Consider the following 23,605-nt stretch of genomic DNA (forward strand, 5'->3'; position numbering starts at 1 on the left):
CAAAATGCCAAATGACCAGGAGTTCATCGTGAGATAGTGATGACTTTATAATAATGGCATTTCTTTCTTTAAAAATTATAGTATAGTTTTGGGTTTATTACTCTTTGTTGGGCTAGCGGCTAGGGTGCCGGCTTAGGATCCAAGGATCCTGGGTTCGAATCCCGGTCGATCGCTGAATTCACGCCAGGGGGGTTGACTCAGCCTGTCATCCTTCCGAGGTCGGCTAATTGAGTACCAGTTCACTGGTAATTCCCTGTTTGTCGTTAAAGGCGGCAAAAAGGGTTGGCGTCAGGAAGGGCATCCGGCCGTAAAACATTGCTTCAAAAAGGGGACCAAAAAAACAACAACAACCACGGTTCCCGAAAAAGGCCAACCCCCGCTTTGCGGGGAAAAATGGCCTCTAAAGGTTTTTTTTTTTTGGTTTTTTTGGGTTTATTACTCTGCGCTCGCGAAGCGAAAAGTGGGGTTAAGCAATCGGTTGAGTACGTGTGCCGTGTGCCGTATGTATGCAGTGTCTGCATTTTAAAAATTCATTTTCTCGGCAACCGTTGGTCCGATTTTTACTGTAGGAGCGCCTCTGCCTGTAGATTTTTTTGCTGATAATTATGACGCCATAGGTCACGTGGTATGGACGCCATCTTCGATAAAAGTTACACCTCTATATCTCCAAAACCGCTTAAAGGAAAAAATTGAAACATGACTCATTGTCAAGTACACCCCATGGGGAATAAGATATGTTAATGATGATGTCATAGGTGTCTCCATTATGACGTCAAAATTCGACAAGTTCAACGCTTGATCTGACCAGTATGAAAAAAAAAATTCCTCTGCAACTGTTAGTCCGATGAACACGAAATTTTCAGAATATGAGCGGCTCCTCCTGTAGAATTGTTCTAATGATAATTATTACGTCATTGGTCACGTGGTACAGGCGCCATCTTGGGAATATCGAAAAAAGTTGCACCTCTATATCTCCGAAACCACTCCATGGAAAAAAATTGAAATATGGCTCAATGTCAAGCACTTCCCTTGCGGAAAAAGGTATGTTAATGATGTTATCAGTACTGTATTAATGACGTCATAATTCGGCAAGTACAACGCTTGATTCGATCAGCATAAATTTTTTTCTCTGCAATTCTTGGACCGATTGACACGAAATTTTCACCACAGAAGGGCCTCCTCCGGTATAATATTTTAACGATTATTATGACGTCATAGTTGAGCGGTAAAGGCACCATCTTGCAAAAACCAAAAAACTTGGCCCCTCTCTATCTCCCACCCTGCTCCATTAAAAAAATTGAAACATGGCTCATTGTCAAGTACACCCCATGGGGAATAAGATATGTTAATGATGACGTCATTGGTGCCTTCATCATGATGTCATAAATTGACAGGAACAACGCTTAGTCTGATCATTTTGAAATGTATTGAGCGTGATCTACGCACAATTATATTAGAGAATAGAAATTTATGTCACGTGGTCTGGCAGCCATATTGGATCAAAGAAAAAAAATCCTTCAAAAAAAAAAAAAGAGTTCACTCGCACCAAGTTGACTGCGCAGGGTAAGTATTCTATGAATACCATCTTTTTATTACATGATGCATTTCAGCAAAAAATGCCAAACCATTCGGTAGCATAGAATAAAAAGAAAAGTGATCCATGAAGGAGGAATCATTTTGAGGCATTTTTATCAACAAGTCGACCGATTGAAAGCAAATGGAAAATAACTCAGCCAAAAACAACCAACTAATGAGCACATCGCCATGACGTGTGTCCATGAACTCCTATTACTTATTTTAATGTGTTATAATGGTGATGCAAGCATGTGGATGTGTTTTGTGGAGACATGGAAGTACCTTTATCAACATTCATCTATTACAACTGCACCGAGTCGATATATGAAGGCCGAAGGTGTATGTATGATGGTGGCACATGCGATGTTCAGAGAGAACCTTCCCCGTTGTACATCAGACAACTCTTGTGATGCAGCTCGGCCATTCAAAAGGTTTTCAAAACGAGAAACCCCTGATAGTCCAACTTTTCTTCATTTATTTGTATATTTACATTACAGCACATCGAAACAATAAATACAACTAAGATGTACTCCACCGATTTGTTTTTTTAAATAGGAAAGCACAGACTTAGCCTCAGGTTTCGTTTGTAGGTTCATAAAGTTCCTCAGGCCCAGAGACTCCTGTTAAGCACGTGGCAGATTTAATACCTGATTTGCAACTCGTTTCCAGTCATGTGGTGAAACATGGAGTTTTTTTTTATTCAGTGGGGAGTCAATGACAGTACGTGATTCGGTCTCCGTTACTTATCATCACGTGGGGAATTTAACGCAGATTACACAGAATCGCTCTCTCTGGTAGCCGATTACACAATCGTGACTAATGCAAATTCAATAAATGGGTCAAAAACAAGAGATGCTAACTTAACATTATGGTAAATCGAATTGGCTATGTTGTTAATACCGTGCAATGTTGGAACACCGACAAGAACATGACAATCACCATTTCTTTTCGACTTTGGTTTAGACTTTACAAGTTCCAGTTCCACCCCTTAACGCTTGTCTTTGACTTAAAAACTCATAAAATCCGCCTCTTAGCATTGCTTGGAAATACATTCCAATGTATTTCTATTTTATAACTATTTTTACAATTTTTACAATTTTAAACTTTTCACCATTTTAAATGAAAAATTACTACACCTATAAACTGTTAAAACGCTGATTTTGATCATTCATTCATTCTTGACCAATTCATCAAAGAAATAAACTTTCACAATCCACTTTATCTATATAATAATACCGTAAGGACTCGACTTTGTTATCCCTTTTACGCCGCACCCAGTGACCCGATGCCCACGACCCTAATGGATTTACGATCTACGAACCGCGCTCTTTGTTTATCACGTACAGACATACTCGAAAAATCTGAATTAGCCGACGTTGGGGCCCAAAAGCATCCGATTAACTGCCGATACGACGCCATCTTACGACGCCATCGTATTGGCGTCTGCTGGGCGACGGCGAAGCGAGCCGTCCGCTGATTGGACAGGCGAAGGCGAAAGCAAGCTGTCCACTGAGTGGACAATCCAGAGCATGCATTTGTGCCGGTGTCGGCGATCGTTGTTCATATACGCACTCTTCATTCTCATCTTTCTTCCTAACTCTTACTCGGACAAGCAAATCCCCTATGCCATCCATAATGGTACACTCTATCCATACACCACATCCTCCCTTCCGTGGATGTTCCACGGGGTTCAGCTAGTCAAATACATAAAGCTTGTATTTATGATGTCTGCATTCGGTGCGGAGCCCAATAATCTGCAAGCATGCCCCACTAGTGTGTGTGTGTGTATGTATATATATATATATATCATTTTTTATAAACAGGAATCAAATTCCTGCGAGGGGCTAAGTGTGAAAAAATTCTGACAATGCGGGGCTCGAACCACGGACCTCCATTGATAACGCGTCAACAGCCCACTGCTGATGAAATTTTGGAAATTTCTGGAAATCTGGAAACTGGAAATTCTGGAAATTTCTCCCATCTCCACACAGGATCTCTGGAGCTCAGCCAGAGTGACCATCGGGTTCTTGGTCACCTCTATTACAAGGCTCTTGTCCCCCGATTGCTCAGTTTGGCTGGGCGGCCAGCTCTAGGAAGAGTCCTGGTTGTTCCAAACTTCTTCCATTTAAGAATTATGGAGGCCACTGTGCTCTTGGGAACCTTCAATGCAGCAGAAATTTTTTTTGTCGGCTTCCCCAGATCTGTGCCTCGACACAATCCTGTCTCTGAGCTCTGCAGGCAGTTCCTTCGACCTCATGGCTTGGTTTTTGCTCTGATATGCATCGTCAGCTGTGAGACCTTATATAGACAGGTGTGTGCCTTTCCAAATAATATCCAATCAATTGAATTTACCACAGGTGGACTCCAATCAAGGTGTAGAAACATCTCAAAGATGATCAAGAGAAATGGGAGGCACCTGAGCTAAATTTCAAGTGCGTCAGCAAAGGGTATGAATACTTATGTCAATGTGATATTTCAGTTTTTACTTTTTAATAAATTTGCAAAACTTTCTAAAATCCTGTTTTCTCTTTGTCATTATGGGGTATTGAGTGTAGATTGATGAGGGAAAAAATGAATTTAAACGATTTCAGCATAAGGCTGCAACATAACAAAATGTGAAAAAAGTGAAATGGGTCTGAATACTTTCTGAATGCACTGTATGTATCGGTTTATAGTGATGATGATGGTCTATAATGATGATGTTATAGCCAGTGTTGCAGGAGAGTGTGTGTGTGTATATATATATATATATACGTGTGTGTGTGTGTGTGTGTGTGTGTGTGTGTGTGTGTGTGTGTGTGTGTGTGTGTGGTTTTGCATGAATGTGTTTTTGTTTGAGTGGTGCATGTTGGAAGGGTGGTGGTCGGTTGTTTGTTTTTTTTGGTGTGAGTGAGTGGACTGTTTTATTGTTGTAGTCTGTGTTCTCGCTGGCTGGGGGTGGGGGCATGCGTACGCTGCATGTGGAGGCATATGTGCCCCTGCTGGCCCACCTTAGCTGACCGTATCGAGGTTGAAGGGCCGAAACGGGATAATGCTGAGGACCCCGGTCAGTGAGGGACACTTGTGTGACCAGGCGTGTTTTGAAATTATACATATATCTATATAGAAATATATATCTGTGCAGTGTCTGTGTTGTGTTGTCCTGTGTTGTGTTGTCCTGTGTTGTCACTGAACTACTTTCTCAAACTTTTGTGAAATCGTACCAAACTTCTGGTATGCACATATCTCTCCCGTCGGTATGTCCTAAGGGTATTTATTTTGAAAAAACTTCCAATATTTTATTATTAATTTTTGGAATTTTTTGGGGGAAAATTTTTTTTTTCAACTTAAATTGTTTATAAAATGTGATATGTATATTACAAATACATTTGAATATTGAATATTTTGAATTATTGTTTGAATTATGATTGGTTTAAACCATGACAAAACGGCAACTCGGGTACAGTCATTTATCTATATATCTACACATCTGGGCAGTGTCTGTGTTGTCACTTAATGACTCCCTCAAACTTTTGTTTCCGTGGTTGTGAAGTGTTTTTAATAACGTTGTGGTGGTTTTGAATCACGTGGTGGTGAGGTATTTTGAATTATGTGGTGGTGAGGTGTTTTTAAATCACATGATGGTGAGGTGTGTTTAAATCACATGATGGTGAGGTGTGTTTAAATCACATGATGGTGAGGTGTGTTTAAATGACGTGGTGGTGAGGTATTTTGAATTATGTGTTGATGAGGTGTTTTGAATTACGTGGTGGTGAGGTGTTTTGAATTACTTGGTGGTGAGGTGTTTTTAAATGACGTGGTGGGGAGGTGTTTTTATTACGTGTTTTATCGCTGTGAGGTGTTTTTCATTTCGTGGTGGTGAGGTGTTTTTATTACGTGTTTTATGGCTGTGAGGTGTTTTTATTTCGTGTTTTATGGCTGTGAGGTATTGTGATTACATGTTTTATGGCTGTGAGGTGTTTTAAATTACTTGGTGGTGCGGTGTTTTAAATTACTTGGTGGTGAGGTGTTTTGAATTACGTGGTGGTGAGGTGTTTTAAATTACGTGGTGGTGCGGTGTTTTAAATTACTTGGTGGTGCGGTGTTTTAAATTACTTGGTGGTGCAGTGTTTTGAATTACGTGGTGGTGAGGTGTTTTAAATTACTTGGTGGTGAGGTGTTTTAAATTACTTGGTGGTGCGGTGTTTTAAATTACTTGGTGGTGAGGTGTCTTGAATTACGTGGTGGTGAGGTGTCATCATCCCAAACTTCCAGTCTGCACCTTCCCCTCCCCTATGTATGTGCTGAGGGGTTCTTTCTTTAAAAAAAAAAAAAACAACATTCAACCTGAAACTTCAACCTAAATTGCTTATAAAAATGTAATATCACAAACACAACAAATACATTTGTGCAAAATAATTGTTTGTATAATGATTGGTGTAACACAGCAACTCAGGAACAGTCATTATTCTCAGCTAAAATAAGCCCGTTCCCCAGTAACGATGCTTGGTGAGGCGAGCGCAGCGAGCCGAGATAAGGTAATATATATATATATATATATATATATATATATATATATATATATATATATTGTTACGGACGCGGTTTAGATGTTATTTACCGAGCGGTGGTATTGCCGCGACCGAACAGTTATTCCCCGACTCGACCCCGATTCCACCCAGACGTTGACCAAATCGCGCTATGCCAAATCAATGATGGAAAGGACGCGCCGACTGGGAAAGAGGAAACGACGCAAGGGGTACAGTTCTCAAGACCTCCGGAGGAGGGTATAATTACAGTGGTGGAGAAAAGGGGGTAGATTACACGGCAGAGTGAGGTAAAAGACACAGAAGAGATGGGCACTTAAATACAATCTTATCTATCCCAGACAGACCACAGACAAAGGGAACAAGGCGGACTTACACAGGGATTGATGGCAGGAAGGGACAGGTAGGTCGATAGCACAAGGTGCACCTTGGCTCGGGGACAGGATAAAGCACGGTCCAGTCCAGAAGATGCGGGGAGGCCTCACAGCGCTCGGAGGGTACGTCTTGCTTGCTCCAAGCTCAGCGCGCATCTGACGTCACCTCCCTCTTCCTGCGCATGCTCAGGGGGGAGTGACACGCCCTCGGCTTGTTGGCTTTGCCCCACTGGGTCCGGTCCGCCGCTCCCATTGGGTGCGGGGGTTACCGGGCTCCTCCCTTGACGAGGAGCTGACAGGGAGCCCCTATTTGGTAACCCCGTCGAGCACATGTTCGATGGCGGCTCGTTGGGAAGGCCTGATGCCCTCCCAACACCCCCTACCAACCAAGCCAGAGTGAGGACGCGCACTTCCCGCGCCCGCCGCTGCCGTTGTTGTTGCTGAACCGTGAGGAAGAGCTGCGGGGAGGTATTGGGAGGTCCTAAACTTCCTAACGGTGCCATACAATCACATTCTGGTGCAACGAAGGGTCAGAATTAATGGAAACGAGTCCTTAACTGACAGACTAAGAATAACTAGCAAGATGTCCTATAGTTGTCTTACATGAGATGCGGTGAACCTGGGCACGACATTTAATGGGGGAAATAGGGGGAGGTCGGGTCTACAGAGTGTTGTTTACAGAAAATGGGACTAGGGAATGGGGGATTGGGGATAGTTGGGAAGTATTGAGGAAATAGGGGAATATTTATAAGCGGATATGGATGGATGCAAATCCCATATCCGCAACAATATATATACGAAATGCCCGTTAGTTTGTTTGTTTGTTTGTGAACCTACTCCTTTGAGCTCCCAAGGTTAATCGGCATGAAACTTTATAGGATAACATATTTTACCACCCTGCACCTAAATAGGGGTTTTAAAACGATTCATGTTATCTTCTAACAATTCATAATTTAAAACCATCCGAGCCGCCACCTGTCACGATGATCTCTGAGGGTCGAATAAAATATAATATTCAAAGGGTCGAATACAAATCTTTATAAAAAGCCCAATTTTTATCGGATTAAAACACCGATATCGATATAATTAATTTGATGATGAGCTCCGATCATCAAATATGTTAGCATATGTGAGAAACAACTCTTAATTAAGATGTTACCAGGATTGGTAAGTTCGGCAAAGGAGTCATGTGACCTCTCAAATGTGCTAATTATTCAAAAACCGAAAATCGTACAAACGCAACCTATACATCGTAGGTAGTTTCACTGCCATCTAACATTACTCTCAAGCGTGAAAAAATATTTTGTAGAAAAAAGGACGCCAACTACAAACCGCCACTTGACAACGGGTGAACCTCCAACGATTACCTCATCCTCACAACAAGGTGAGTTCTTCGTTTGCTTTGTTTGGGATCATACTGCTTTGAGCTCCCAAGGTTAATCACAACAAAACTTTTTACTGTCATATTTTTAACCACAATATACCTGAAAATGGGTTTTATACCGTGACGGTGATGAGGTCATTTGGCCCGTTATTGTGGTGTTGCACTCCCGAGTTAATTTATTTTTGAACTCAAGGTAATTTATTTACTACAGCTTCACTCTTTTACACACTTTAGATCCTTTTAGACCCTTTACACCCCTCAGACCCCTCTAGACCCTTTACACCCCCTTAGAAACCTTTATACCCCTTAGACCTCTTTTACACTTTGCACCCCGTAAACTCTGTTCGACTTCTTCTTCTTCTGTTCGACACTTCAGACTCTTTGAACCCCGTAAACTCTGATCGACCCTTTACACCCCTTTGACCATTTACACCGCTTTATACTCCTTTGATCCATGTATATACATATTTCATATACATATACATATTTCCAATCACTGACGAGTAGAAATGTTTTGTACTTTCTATTATGTATATAATTTAAATCTAATTAACAGGAATAAATTCTAGCATTGGGCTAGTGTGAAAAGATCCTGACTTAACCCAGGAATAAAACCCAAGGATCTCTTCACTAATGTGTCGACAGCCCACTGAGCTATTGAGTCTTCAGGATAATGTCAGGGGGTGCTCACTAACACAATGTTATAATGCTATATAATGGCCAGTGTATTATGTGCCTGCTAGGCAGACCCCACCAGTGTGTGTGTGTGCGTGTGCGTGTGCGTGTGTGTGTGTGTGTGTGTGTGTGTGTGTGTGCGTATGATATATACGGTCTTCTTGGAGGTTCCTTGACAAAAGGTTACACCGACTTGCTATCTGGGTAGCAACTTATACACTATAAACAAATTGATGAGGTAGTTTGTATGTTTCAGGTGTACAGCCCTCTTGTGATATGATGACTTGATGTGACTATGTGTCCCCTCCTAATTTAGTTACACTACAACATGTAGCCTCGTTTCAGATCAGTTATTTCTTAGTGAATGTAAGCGCAGACCTTTCCTGTGTTTAGTTTTGCGTTGAGTAGGATAATGAGATTTAGGTCCTTTACGATGCCTCCATGCTTTTGGTATTGGCGCGAAATACCACGAGGCAGGCCTGAACAAGTCGACCAAGGCCAAAGAAAGGCGGAGGAGGAGCCGACGGTAAGCGCGAGCCGCCAATCAGGGCTCGAGGGGAGTGACTTACCACTGCGGCAAAAGGCGGGGTTTGGAACATTCGATCCGGGCTAGGGCGGGGCCATATAACCCTGTGCCCAGAGCCCCCGCCTCAGTTCAGTTATGAGGGGAGATGCGCTGAGACGAGTTATGAGATGCGTGCAGGGCAAGTAAGATCAGAGTTACGAGTTATGAGTCGGGGTCCTCCGTTGAGTTATGAGAGGGGATGCGCTGAGTTGAGACCGGAGCGCTGGAGTTGGTGAGTCAGCAGATGAGTTGCGCAGCCCAAGAGACGAGTTACGAATCGGAGTTGTGAGAAGACGCGCACGAGATTGTGTTGTGTCGAGTCATATCGGAGGAACTGAATAACTCCGCGTATACGAACTTTGCCCTGCTCCCCGCGCTCCGCGCAGTATTAATCGCAGCTGTAAAGAGAGACCCGCGCCGGGCCACAGACGTGAATATTTCCTTCTGCCTGCGTTTGCCGATATACGCGCTGCGAGGATTTTCCTGCCTGCCTGCCTTCGCCGGGATACGTGCTGTGACCGCCAGAGGGCCACGCCGGGTGAGCTGTTCCTGGAGCGACGAAAGCAGGCGCGTTCGGCGCGTGAACATTCTTCCTTCATCTCCCTTTGTGTGTAAGTGGGCCCATTGCCTGGGTAATAAGTTCAGACCGATTAAGACTGCCCTGTGTCTCTTCTTCTACCGAATCATTGTACATTGTGTAAATAATAATAAAATCGTGTTATTCCTTCGATTCGACCGTCTTGTGTTTTCCATCATTGGCTTAACGTGGTATGAATTAGATCGCTCTGATTGGGTTCTATAACAAAGGTAACAGCACGGGTCACGTGGTACGCCATCCGCTCGGGTGTACTCAATTACGCGTGGCTCGTGCGAGACTCGATCCCCGCTTCAGCTGCGGCGTGGGTACTCAAGGTACGTGCGAAATTGTCCCAAGACCCTTTTCCACGTCTGCCCGGAAGTGGCGACTCAGTCTCGCGGTCGAAAACCCAGAGAAAAAGGGGCTTAATCTCCCCTTTGTAAGGGAACGGGCTTCGGAAAACTGCAACAATATATATGTATATATATATATATATATATATATATATATATATATATATATATATATAAACTTCCTTGTCATATATCCTTGTATATTTTAAAGTAAAAAATGTGTGTTATGTGCTCTTGTGAGCATCTTGTTCACATAAAATTTTCAACTTCACCCGTATTCCAGGAATCCAAGAAACACTCATGATCAGCCAGGACAGAAAGTAAGCCCTCGATCAGCTTGGATGTTAATCGCAGCTTGTCCACAGGGACTCTCTGCCTGGATTGATATCCCAAGTGTACAATGACGTCGGACCGAATCTGGCTAACTGTCGGTTCAGCTAGCAAGGTGTCAAGCCAAAGTCGGTCCAGCGTAGTTCTCTACCCGAGATAGAATTTCAAAGATGGATAATGATAGAAAACAGTCGTAAAACAAGTTTGATATCTTGACAAAAAATGGATATTGATGCCAGCAGAATCGTGCAGTGATAGTGTGCTCTTCTGATTTGTCCGAGTCCCATGGGTCGAACTACGAGGAACTGTATCAAAGTACAAATTTGTGTCCCCTTTTTTCTTTTCTTTTTTTTTAACGTCCCGCTTTGGAGGAAATCTACAAAGCCTTCAATCTACAATCGCATAGACAAGTTAAATGATGGAGTGAGAGACCTCAAAGTTACCATTTCAAAACAGAATCGTATGCCCTTACAACTAAAGACCAGTGATGTGTTAAAGACCAGTGATGTGTTCGGCAAAAGTCAACAACAAATTAAACTACCCCGCCATAACATGTGATGGAGAGCAAGACTACGAGAGATGTGACCCTGGCCAGACTTTATAAGTAGAGCTCCCCTGCGGGCAGCCATCCATTATACCCGGGCGTGGTGCAGCCGTGCAGCAAATCATGGCTGCCATATCTCTCAAGCACCGAATGTATTATTAAAATCACTTAATTATTTTCTCTCAGTCATGTTTATTTTGCACGTTTGCAGGGTCGCCGCAGGTGAAAATCAATGTGGATACATTTATACGCGACCTCGCGCCACTCGCTCCCTCTGCCTCCCGCGCATCCCCACTGGGCAGGGTGGGGTTTTCGCCCTCAGTGGGAAAGTTGAGTTCAGAGGAACAGTCGATGATGTCAGCAATGTTGCCCTGCTTGGGAGACAATATCCTGCAGCCGGTGGCAGTTTCCACAGTTGTGGTTCCACTGATGGTACCAAACACATCAAACAAACTAAATCCTTCACAAAACATTCATGCAATGAAATGAAACAAATCAAAGATTCAATATAAATAGAGAAGTTTGCTTAATATGAGCTAGTTGAGTTCACAGAACACCTTACCCCACGCAGTCCTGAAAAAAGGGCATGGGAAGGGTCTTTGCAACTCTAGCTTTGTGTTTCCGAGCACGATCAATATTTCCTAGGAGCCGCGATTTTGTCTGAATCTCGATATTCCAAAATGCTGAGGAAACGAGCGGCAAATTCGATTGGTCGAGATGGCGTAACGTATTATATTTTGTCCAAGTACTGCTAAACTGGAGGTTTTTGTAACTGTCAAAAAGACGAGTTGTGTTCCACAGTGTGCAAGTATACAATTCAATTGACATAAAATAAATGTTTTAAACACTGTAGGAAAAAAAGAAAAAATTCAGAAGTTTCTCACCATGGATGCAGTGGCTTTTACACCGCCTTATTTAACACAATGCGTTAATTATTTGTGCCTGTTGTTTGTGTCTTTTATGACAATCCAATAAACACTAAGTTTCCTGTTGAAGATTACTCCTCTGTGGGCATGCTCGCTTGGGACCGGATTCCATACAATTTGCCAACTTCAGAACCAAAGTACTACTGAACAGCAGGTACTGACATCGGTAGACGGACAAACATCGTGAACCAATTAAATAGCTTAAACCCGCTTTTGCGAGCATGATAATTATTAACATATCCTGCACAAAGGTGGTTTGAATATCTTTTGCATCGTTTCTACATCCAGTGCATCATCATCAGCATCAGCCTGCTTTCAGTCCATTACAGGAGTAAGGCCTCGCTCAACTCATGTTGGGGCATTGGCATGCTCGCCACGCTTGCCAAGTTTACGTTGGCAAGAGACGCAGTGTGTACTTGTATATTACGTGTTGTTTATACACCAACGAAACGAGTATAAATGCACACACTCCTGCTAAAAGCAGGAACCAACCCACGTGTCGTGAGGTTGATACACCATCAGTGGTCTTTGTGCAGTGGTGGTGACAGAACCAATTTCTTATCACCTCATCACACAACTGGGTAAGAGCGTGACTAACAGGGATAAGTAGTGAGGCAGACTCGGAGGAACACAGTCGAGGTACAAAATGGTCTGATCTTATCGGAAGGCTCTTATCGTCTTATGGTCTGCTTCTTATGGTCTGCTTCTTAGGAATGCTTCTTATGGTCTGCTTCTTATGGTCAGCTCTTATCGGAAGGCACTGTGGGATCGTAAACATCCATCCACAAGCGATTGCTCGCTCGGAATAGATTACAGTATACACCGTACTTATGATATATGTACAATTCACAGAAGAGGCTTTTCAGCAAGTTATATTTCTGCCTCCAATCCAGTCCCTCAGTTTATTCCTCTTCTCAATACTACTGGAACCATTTAATAGTACCGGTATGCAAAGAGAAATCCCATAATGCAAATCAATCGCAGATATCTCTTTCTGCAAATGTCGCACAAATTCCACATGAGAGTCGAGATGTTTAAAATAGACTCTAATAAATGCATATTGCACTCAATATTCACATCTGCGGTCAATCTGGCAGGCATGCGAGACGTCGGCCATTGTCGCCTGCAGTGTTAAAGTGATAAATTCCTGATTCCGTCCCAACAGCGCAGCGAGCGGTAGAGCTTTCATCGTGCTGGAGAAGTCCCAGGTCGAATAACGAAATTATATACATATATACATATACATATATACATATATATATATATATATATATATACACACACACACTATCTCCTTCTTATGGAGTTGGCCTGGGAATGTTTTGGCCTAAGTCTTTCACAAACAGACAGAGAGAGAGGGCTTGACGTTGGAGTGAAGAGATAGGAATTTGGAATTTGTTCAGGATGCCAATGATTTGGAACCTAAGCCTGGTGTTGGATTAGCGGTTAGGGTGCCGGCTTGGGATCCTAGGATCCTGGGTTCAAATCCCGGTCGATCATACGCCAGGGGGGTTGACTCAGCATGTCATCCCTCCGAGGTCGGCAAATTGAGCACCAGCTCACTGGTAATTCTCTGCGTGTCGCAAGAGGCGACTACTAACAGGGTTGGCGGCAGGAAGAGCATCCGGCCATAAAACATTGCTTCAAAAAGGGGACCACGTTGCCCAAAAATGGCCAACCCCTGCTCTGCGGGAAAAATGGCCTCTAAAGGTGGTTCTTCAGAAAGATATCATGGGATATTTAAGGCCAGTAGACGGGATACCTAACTTGTGATCCACCAATGCACAGTATGTTGGAAAGGGTCGGGTCGGGGATTAAACCCAGTCTAGACAGTTCAAATGTAAATGTGGTACCTTTTCAACGTCTTGTCGGAGTGTATGAGTTGCGTGGTGTGAATGTGTGTGTCTGCCATATTTGGCCCTCTCATCTGCTGTACACAGATACACCAACTTGCTTGTGGGTTAGTCCTTCACGTCCAGGAAAAATAATCTCAAATTATTTATTTCCTATAACCCTGCGTGCAATATTGCAGGACCCAGTGTGATGAATATGTCCAAAGACCTGTCCGTAACACATGGAAAGACCTCAGTTGAGGGTCCGTTACCTCCGCCACCGGAGATGGACGGAGGATATATTCACCCATTTGTCTGTGTATTTGTCTGCGAGCATGATATCTCGAACAGCTGTGGACGGATTCAGACAGATCTTGGTGGACGATATGAGGAGGTGACAAGAACAAACAGATTCGATTTTGGTTCAGGTCAAAACCAAAACTGTTCCTCCAGGTGGGCGATGCGCTCCACCGAGTGCCGTGCTCAGGATTATACTGCAATCGTTCACCCGTTTCCAGAGGTTCTTCTCAAGCAATGAAACCTATGACGAAAGCACGGCCCCAAGTGTTTTCTCGAACAGAAAAAGCACATCGATCGATTACATTCGGGCAGAACTGTGGGTAAATGGCTAACAACGCGAACTGCTGTACACTACCACCAAGTGAAGGCCTTATCTGGATATTAGCAATGAAGTTCCCCGAGAGAGACTGGTGGGTCCTTGAACTTGGTCCTGGGTTTATTCCGCTTGCAGTTGAAATTCTCCTCAGGAAATTCTCCTCATCCATCACCATACAATGAGGAATCTATAGTTTATAACGTCCTGCACGCGAATATTATTTAATACGTGGTCTGCTCATTGCGTCTACGTACGTCAGCTACACATATCGTTCGAGACCCGCACGAACGTCGTGAGCTTCACTCTCACTGGGCAAGTTGGCACGGCGGGTGCTTACAGTCGAGCTACTTGCAGAATTATTGGTAGGATCAGCTACAATGACGGACGAGGCACCAGGAACAGGAACCGTGGGCTTGCGTTTTCAGCGAGGCTCGCCTCGCGCTCTCTGGAGGGTCAGTCACCTCAGGGACTCGCGCTCTCTGGAGGGTCAGTCACCTCAGGGACTCGCGCTCTCTGGAGGGTCAGTCACCTCAGGGACTCGCGCTCTCTGGAGGGTCAGTCACCTCAGGGACTCGCGCTCTCTGGAGGGTCAGTCACCTCAGGGACTCACACTCTCTGGAGGATCAGTCACCTCAGGGACTCACGCTCTCTGGAAGGTCTGCACGTCAGGGTCTCGCGCTCTCCGCGGGTCAGTCACATCAGAAGCTCGCGCTCTCGACGGGTCAGTCATGTTAGGAGCTCATGCTCTCCGCGGGTCAGTCATGTTAGGAGCTCATGCTCTCCGCGAGTCAGTCATGTTAGGAGCTCATGCTCTCCGCGGGTCAGTCATGTTAGGAGCTCATGCTCTCCGCGAGTCAGTCATGTTAGGAGCTCATGCTCACTGCAGGTCAGTCATGTTAGGAGCTCATGCTCTCCGCGGGTCAGTCATGTTAGGAGCTCATGCTCTTCGCGAGTCAGTCATGTTAGGAGCTCATGCTCTCCGCGGGTCAGTCATGTTAGGAGCTCATGCTCTCCGCGGGTCAGTCATGTTAGGAGCTCATGCTCTCCGCGAGCCAGTCACGTCAGGAGGGGGGCACTGTCACGTCAGGAGGGGGGCACTGTCACGTCAGGAGGGGGGCACTGTCACGTCAGGAGGGGGGCACTGTCACGACTTTCTCGCTGCAAATCAAAGGTCGCAGCGATGGTCTAATGACATTCCGATTCCGCGGCGCGTTGGGCTTCAAACGTTTCAGCAAAACCGAGAATAAAGGAGCAAATGTGCACGTTTTAAGCGCGCTTATGCTACGCGTGTTTCGTGGACTCTGGTGTGAGAAAAAAGCGCGGGAAAACGGAATCAATCGGTCTAGCTTTTTTGTGGAGACAACTGGACCCGATGCAATACCTAGCCCCAAGACGACACTCAGGGAAAGCGAGCTGTGGACGAGCTGCTCGAGCCTCATCCCGCGCACGCCTGTCCACACAATTAAGCGAGCGTGCAAAACCCTCGGAGAAAGACCACAAACGGTGCGTTTACCTGTTCCTCGAAGTGCGCCAGCTGAGTGAAACGGGTTCACCGTCCCTCGGCCGTCCCCACGCCGAGGAGAGACAACCGTCAGGATTGACCTGTATTCCCGTCAGCACCACGCTAAAAAGAACACCGCGTTCAGAGCACTCCGTTGCTTGTCCCCTTTTCCTCTCCACTCGCAGCTCCGCCCCCCGAAGCGCTCGGCCCCACCTCCTCGATGACGTAAACATTCATTATTCATGAGGCAGGGGGGGAGAAGGAGGAGCGAGCGTGTGACGGAAGACAAGAAGGATGGATAAGACAGATTCAAGACAGGAATGAAACCTTGTCAAAAGTTCGAGAGATTCGCGCCTCGAGAGGCATTAAAATGTTCATCCAATCCAGGCGACCTTCAAATGTTGCGCAGTATCGAAGGTGCGCCTCCACTTTGGACTTTCAAAGGTTTGAAGTTAACCTCGTGACGCAGGTGCCTGGATGCAGCGCTCGGGACGTCATGAGGATTAATTACGGCGGCGGCGGATCGTCTTGTTACGACGGCACGCTTCGTAGTCGTCGTCGTGCTCCATTGCGAATGACCTTTCCCCGCTTTTTACCGGATTTACGGCGTGTTTCCTCATCGTCCTGCTGCCCACGATGCGATATTGACTTCCCTTGGGGCAAGACCCCGACCATGTGCTTCACCGACGTTACCTGCGACGCGCATGGCTCCCAATGACTTTTAACCACGCAACACCTGCCCGAAGGAAGGGGACGTGTTCGCTCGTGCAAAAAGCCCGCCAAGAGCACGAGGTACGACCTGCCTTAAACTGTGATCAAAATTTTTTTAATGTGAGGACCTCAGTGCTAGAGTGCGTTTGACTTATTTTTGTTTCGAACGTCGTCACGTTTAGTTTGCATCACGTGATGTTCGGTGCCCAGCTTGTGGCACGTCCACGTCACGTGATTGATTGTCATGCTGCAGACGGTGTTTGTCATTAAACCTGTCGGCCTTGTACCTCTGTGTTTTGGGGTCAAGGAAGATCCATGTGTTGGTGGTGAAGATACTCACGATGTCACCGAGAGATCGCCCGAAGCAACGACAATTACAGACTGCTTCGTTACCTTATCAACACAGCACCCTTCCCGCCATGTTTACCGCCACATGGAAACACAAGGTATATTTATATACGTATATATATAAACGCGAGTTGTCTGTGTGTGTGTCCAGTTTTTGTGTGTCCGCGTTTTATTCAGAGATGGCTGAACGGATCTTCATCAAACTTTCAGAGGTTCATCAGTGAGTGCCTGGGGGTGTTTTAGGCAAAAACCAAAAAAGTTCGGTTTTTTTGGAGTTAAAAATATATATATATATATATCGCTCGATAGTGCCGAAGCCTTTTTAAATTAATGACAGTGTTATATACAAGTAGATTCGCATAAATAAATACAAAACAATCACCAGACATTTGAATACAAATAAATCAAACGATCCGGAAGTGTACGAAGTTGGTAGTACGGCTTCTTCTTCCTGATTGGCAACACTTAACTCAGAAACGTGATGAATGCCACATTCACAAACCAGCATACATATGAACCCCCTGCCTCCCCTTCCTCCCCTTCCCTCCCCTCCCCCACCCGGCAACGCCGGGTACTTCTGCTAGTGTATATATATATATATATATACACACACACACTAGCTCATGGAAATACTCATTATATATATATATATACGTATATATATATATATATAGATAGATATATGCACACACACACACTGACTGACACACAGTATATCATTTATCTCTCTTCACTGTCAGTCATGTCCAAAAAAAAAAAAAATCATTCCTTGATCAATCTGAGACATTGCTTGTCTTTAGACCATCATCTTGAAAGATTGGGTTGAAAAGTAAGAAAAAGAAATTTTATGGAAACACAAAAGTGGGAAAAGTTTATGGAAAAGAAAGTTTATTCCACTGGGAGAATGGGAAAAATAATTAATGGGCATGCACAGACTACGTATGGAATTATGGGCAGCAATTTGAGATCCAATCGATCCAATTTTTGGTTTCCAGGTCAAAACTGTGTGTGTGTGTGTGTGTGTGTGTGTGTGTGTGTGTGTGTGTGTGTGTGTGTGTGTGTGTGTGTGTGTGTGTGTGTGTGTGTGTGTGTGTGTGCGCGCGCGCCCGCCCACAGGGTCGCCCAGAGCCAGAATGGGCCTCGGGGCAATACTAAGTGTCGGGACCCCATCATCCCGACCCCCTTCAAAAAATATATATTTTTTTTTTAACCTTTAGGTACATAGGTTTCTGTATTTTCGTCGGAACAAACACGTGCCATGTTTAAGGGAAATTGGGATCATTTTCATTTATTCCTATATGTGGATTCGTTTCTTGACACATTTCATCCGGATCGGGTTTCACCAACATTCCTCTGTTCATTTACGTCATTACCGTGATTTGCATGATGTAAATAGTTCCTACAATAGTTTATTTTACGATGGAGGGTGTTACTCCCAATTTCAATGGTATACCAGGGAATTGCCCTGAGTGGCTTGGAGGGCGACACAAAATAAAGCTGCCCACGATGTTTTATCGTCGCAACAAAAAAATAGGGGCGATACTCCTGGACGCTCACCTTTTTTTTTTTTCTTTTTTTTTTGTATACAAGATCGAGGCTCGTGAAAGAGCGAACATTAATCACACAGAAAGACAAACGGACACATAAAACAAATAACATCGGGAGCGGTAGACAAGATGGGGAGAGAGGGGGAAGGACACAAACACAACATTTGAGAGCAGGGACCGAGAGACATGGAGACATCGAGAGATCTGTGGGAGGGAGAGGGCTTTGGGGGGGAGGCATGTGAAGGGGGGGGGGGGTGGGAGAGGTATAAACATATGGACACTGCCAGGATTTCCAGGAAAGGAGTTGGAATTTCAAACAAGGTGGATCTGGGGTGAATTAGTGGGGGTAGAAAAGATCAAGGTTTTGGATGGGGGAAGATAAGAGATGGTGGTGAACAGCTGTTTTAAAGACCTGGCGGGAGGAGAGGGATTGAAGGGAGTGTGGGAGTTTGTTCCAGAGGCGGGAGAAAAGAGGAATGAAAGAGTGAAGGTGAGCAGAGAGCCGAGATTTCGGCAGTTTAACCATCAGAGGGTTGCTGGCAGATCTTGTGCGACCTGTAGGAATATTTGGGGGACAGAGCACAGAGAGAGCTGGGGGAGCAAGGCCGGAGAGGAGTCGGTAAAAGACAGAAAGACCACCTACCTGCCTGCGGTGAGTGCGTGAAAGGCCCTCAGAGATAGCTTCATCGCGGGAGATTCCAATGATTTTGAAAGCTTTGGATTCAACAGCGTGAAGCCGGGCCAGGTGTGAGGCAGGAGCACCAGCCCATAGGGGAGAACAGTATTCCATTGAATAATGGTAGAATAAAGCAAATGGTAGAATAAACCTGGTAGAATAAAGCAGTATACTGCATCGAATCATACTAAAGTAATCGTAAGACGTCAACAAACAAAAAATGCGTATTTTGGGGGACAACCCCATGAACCCCCTTAGATCCAAATTGTTCTGATGCCGTGAACAAACATTGGTACGTCACGGGTGAGGAAAGTTGTGATCAAGTTTCATTAAAATTGTGTGTGTACTTTCTGAGAAGAAAGCAAATCCCTATTTGAGGGGAAACTCCCCCACCCCCAGACCCTCTTAGGGCCCCATTTTTAGCCCGCCTGGAACGAAGTTCAGGGAAGCTTATGCGATGGCGCGTCGTCCGTCTGTCCGTAAACACTTGAAACTTCTTCGAAACCGCTGATGGGATTGCGACCAAATTTGGCACAAATGATATTTGTTGTGTTGTGACGAAAGTTTGTTCACGGAATTTTAAAAAAATTGCGGTTTAATGGGGTTACCGGGGGTCAAAATGCATCCAGGTTTGACCTCCCAAAATAGGAATTTGTTTTTTCCTCTGAAACTACACACAATATATCGATGAAACTTGACCACAACCTTCATCACCCGTGATATAACGAAGTTTGTTCACGGCATTTAAAAAAATCTGCCCCTTTGGGAGTCTGCAGGGGGAGAGGGGGAGAGGGAGAGTTCTCCCAAAAATAGGTATTTGCTTTCTTCTCAGAAACTACACACGCTATTTCGATGAAACTTCACCACAACCTTAATCACCCATGATGTACCAATGTTTGTTCAAGGCATTAGAAAAATTAGGGTCTTAGGAGGTATATGGGGTGGGGGGTGTATTTACCCCCCCAAAATACCCCCCCAAAATAGGTATTTTTTTGTTTGTTTAAAGTTTTATGATTATGTTGGTATGATTCTACATGCTGCCCTGTCTTCTAGCAACCATTGAAATTGGTTTAAAATACCTATAGTCGATGCAGTATACCGTTTATTCTTCCAGGTGAGCACCAGGAGTATTGCCCTGATGTTTTTAATGTTGTGAACAAACTTTGGTACATTACAGGTGATTAAGGTTGTGGTCGTTTCATCAGAATAGTGTGTGTAGTTTCAGAGGAAAAAGCAAATTCCTATGTGGGGGTCAATCCTGGATCCACTTTGACCCTGGTAGACCCCATTCATACCCCGAGCTTTTTTTTTTCATGCTGTGAACAAACTTGGGCTGCAACATACCAAATATCATTTGTGTCAAGTTTGGTCACTATCCCATCAGCAGTTTCGGAGACGTTGCAAGTGTTTACAGACTGAAGGATTTACGAACGGACAATTACATAAGCTCCCCGGGAACTTCGTTCCTGGTGAGCTACAAATTGAAGGAATAATTATGGGCCCCTATTAGGTCCGGGCCCCGGGGTGGTTACTACCCCTCACTCTTGCCCCCCCCCCCCCTCGTGTGTGTGTGTGTGTGTGTGTGTGTGTGTGTGTGTGGGGTGTGTGGGGTGTGTGGGGTGTGTGGGGTGTGTGGGGTGTGTGGGGTGTGTGGGGTGTGTGGGGTGTGTGGGGTGTGTGGGGTGTGTGGGGTGTGTGGGGTGTGTGGGGTGTGTGGGGTGTGTGGGGTGTGTGGGGTGTGTGGGGTAACCTTTTTACCATTTCAGCTTTTGTCATAAAACTTTCAACAAAACTCTATTTTGACAATATGTAGAAGAGAAATGACTAATTTGGTCAAAGGATAACATCACATAAAATCAGCAATTTTCATCCAGTTGACCTGAAATTTTATGAATTTGCATATTGTGTCAATGAATTGGTTCACCAATCAAAAGCTATAAGGCAATTTATTTAAAAAATTTTAGATCAAAAGGTCAAAGGTCAAGGATGCATAGAATCGTCATTTTCCATCTGATTTACTTGAAATTTGAGCGGGGTTTGTATGTTGGGTCACTAAAGCCAACTGCTTTTGAGTTCAGAATCAAGGTCGCCTAAAATCGTCAATTTTTTTTACACTCTTTTCAGCATATGAAAAAAATGTTTAGCATATGAAAGAAGAAGAAGTCCGAATACAAAGCGGATACGGACGAGCTTTGCATTTCCAGATGCTTTCTAGTTTATAGTGCAATAATAATGAGCTGTTCACACGTGATACACTTGTGTCGGATTGGCAACCCTTATCTGTCCAGGATTGTAACCTGAGCCAAGAAACTGCTTTGATAGTACTGATGATGATGATAAATGATGCAGGCATAGTGGCATGGAAAGGGGTGGGAAGAGGGGAACTTGTGAAAAAACTAAAATTAAGAAAAACAAGCAGGGAAAAGGTCAAAGTGTGAAGATAAAATTATTGGTTTTGAGGGTTTGGGGAGTGTGGGGAGGTGGGGCATTTGAATTGTCAGGGGAGGGACAAAATTACATTTTGATTTGTCACATTGATAAAATAATTTGTGAATGTACATCTAGGCTCATGAAGAGAAACTCGACAGATAGTAAAAAGGCACTGTGGCAACAATATTGTATGTAACAAGCTAGGGAGTTGATGGACAGGAAAAGAGGAGAGAGGAAGTGCCAGCTTAATTGTTGGAGATTCCAAATATTTTCTGAGGGCCTCGGTCTGTCTCCACAGAATCGATATGTGGAAGGCGTGAGGCTGGAGTAACAGCCCAAAAGGAGAGAGAGCAGCGTTCCACAGCGTACCGTCCATGGTACACGGAATCTTGTGGTGAGGCTGTTGCCCTGAAACAACTTGCTTTCGTCTCCTGGAAAGCAAATCCAACGGAAGGAAATCTCATTTCCTTTCACAAAGCCCGAAACAAGTGTGTGTCCACCCTCAGGAGAGCCAGGAAACAATATCTCACCGTTCTCAAGACCGAACTCTCTTATCTGTCTCCCTCTTCCAAATCCTGGTGGCGCCTGGTCAAATCTGTTTCTGGTGTTTGTTCCCCCTCCATCCCCTCCCTCACCTCAAACGGCTTAACGGCTGACTCCGCACGTGAAAAAGCTGAATGCCTCAACTCTGTGTTTGCCTCTAAATCTTGTGTCCCAAACCCATCCCTCTCTGTACACACCGTACCCAGTCGTACCCAGCTGCTCCTGGACTCTGTGTCCTTTCCTCCTGACGAGGTGGAAAAGTTTCTGTCAACCCTCGACTCTGATTCTGCAACTGGTCCTGACGGCATCAGCCCACGGGTCCTAAAATCATGTTCTTCTGCTCTTTCACTCCCTCTTTCTGTTCTCTTCACCCTCTCTTTTGCTCAAGGTCATCTGCCATCTGCTTGGAAATCAGCCAACATCACCGCTTTGCACAAAAAAGGTGCAAAAACAGATCCCAGCAACTACAGACCAATCAGCCTTCTCCCAATTATCAGCAAAGTCATGGAATCCATCATTGCTTCAGATATTAAATCTTTCCTCTTCTCCAATGGCTTGATCTCTGATCATCAATTTGGTTTCAGACCTGGTCACACTACTCTGGACATGCTGCTTCTGCTTTCTCAACAATGGATGGAGGTTCTAAACGCCAAACAGGAAATTAGAGCTGTCTCCGTTGACATTTCACGTGCCTTCGATACGGTCTGGCACCCTGCTCAGCTCACCAAACTCTCCTCCTTTGGTATCCATGGAAATCTCCACGCATGGCTGGCGGACTTCCTCTCTGGTCGTAGTCAACGTGTGGCCCTGAATGGGTTTCTCTCATCTTCTCTTCCTGTTCAGGCTGGAGTTCCCCAAGGTAGTGTTCTGGGCCCTGTGCTTTTTCTGGTCTTCATCAATGATCTCTCTGACTCTCTTGAAAATTCTCTCTATCTCTTTGCTGACGACTCTACTCTCTGTCGCTCCATTCCTCATCCCTCAGATCGGCAGTCTGCAGCCTCCTCACTCTCTGCAGACCTGGACAAAATCACAGACTGGTCAAACAAGTGGAACATGTCTTTCAATCCTGACAAATCTCACACTCTTACAATGTCTCTCCGAAAGGACCAACTGGACAACCCTCCCATCTACTTTCTCAACAATCCTCTCCAAGAAGTTCTGTCGCTCAAGCTTTTGGGTCTCACTATCTGTCATGATCTTTCTTGGGAAAACCACATTTCCAAGCTGGCCTCCAAAGCCAGTCACCGACTGGGCATCCTCCGTCGTGCGAAGTCCTTCCTTGGCACACCTGAGCTCCTCACCACATACAAGGCTTTCATCCGCAGCTCAATGGAAGACTGTTCCCCCCTCTGGGCTGGTGCTCCTGCCTCGCACCTTGCTCGGCTTCACGCTGTTGAGGCCAAAGCTTTCAGAATCATTGGAATCTCCTGCGATGTAGTCAACTCCGAGGGCCTGTCACTCACTCACCGCAGGCAGGTTGGTGGTCTTTCTGTCTTCTACCGACTCCTCTCCGGCCTTGCTCCCCCAGCTCTCTCTGTGCTCTGTCCCCCCAATATTCCTTCAGGTCGCACA

The 23,605-nt window shown here is 44.9% G+C and overlaps 1 protein-coding gene and 1 long non-coding RNA gene across 6 annotated transcripts in view; one reads left to right on the forward strand and one right to left on the reverse strand.

Moving 5' to 3' along the window:
* LOC137436928 (neurexin-1) overlaps window positions 1-15,955 on the reverse strand; it is a 1,559,617-nt gene extending 1,543,662 nt beyond the window's left edge. The window contains exon 1 of the mRNA XM_068131164.2: window positions 15,791-15,955. The gene's annotated coding sequence lies outside the window, so the exon portion shown is untranslated. The remainder of the gene's footprint in view (window positions 1-15,790) is intronic.
* A 72-nt stretch (window positions 15,956-16,027) lies between these two features.
* The window catches only part of LOC144888330 (uncharacterized), a 140,171-nt gene continuing 132,593 nt past the window's right edge, over window positions 16,028-23,605 (forward strand). For 3 of the 5 annotated variants that reach the window (XR_013620923.1, XR_013620925.1, XR_013620924.1), the window contains exons 1-2: window positions 16,048-16,570; window positions 16,797-16,935. This is a non-coding gene — a long non-coding RNA (uncharacterized LOC144888330). Of the gene's footprint in view, window positions 16,571-16,796; window positions 16,936-23,605 lie in introns of all 5 variants that reach the window. The other 2 variants (XR_013620922.1, XR_013620926.1) reach the window with 2 other exon arrangements.

This window comes from Myxine glutinosa, chromosome 11 (genome assembly GCF_964187855.1).
Source record: "Myxine glutinosa chromosome 11, kmMyxGlut1.1, whole genome shotgun sequence".
NCBI lineage: Eukaryota > Metazoa > Chordata > Myxini > Myxiniformes > Myxinidae > Myxine > Myxine glutinosa.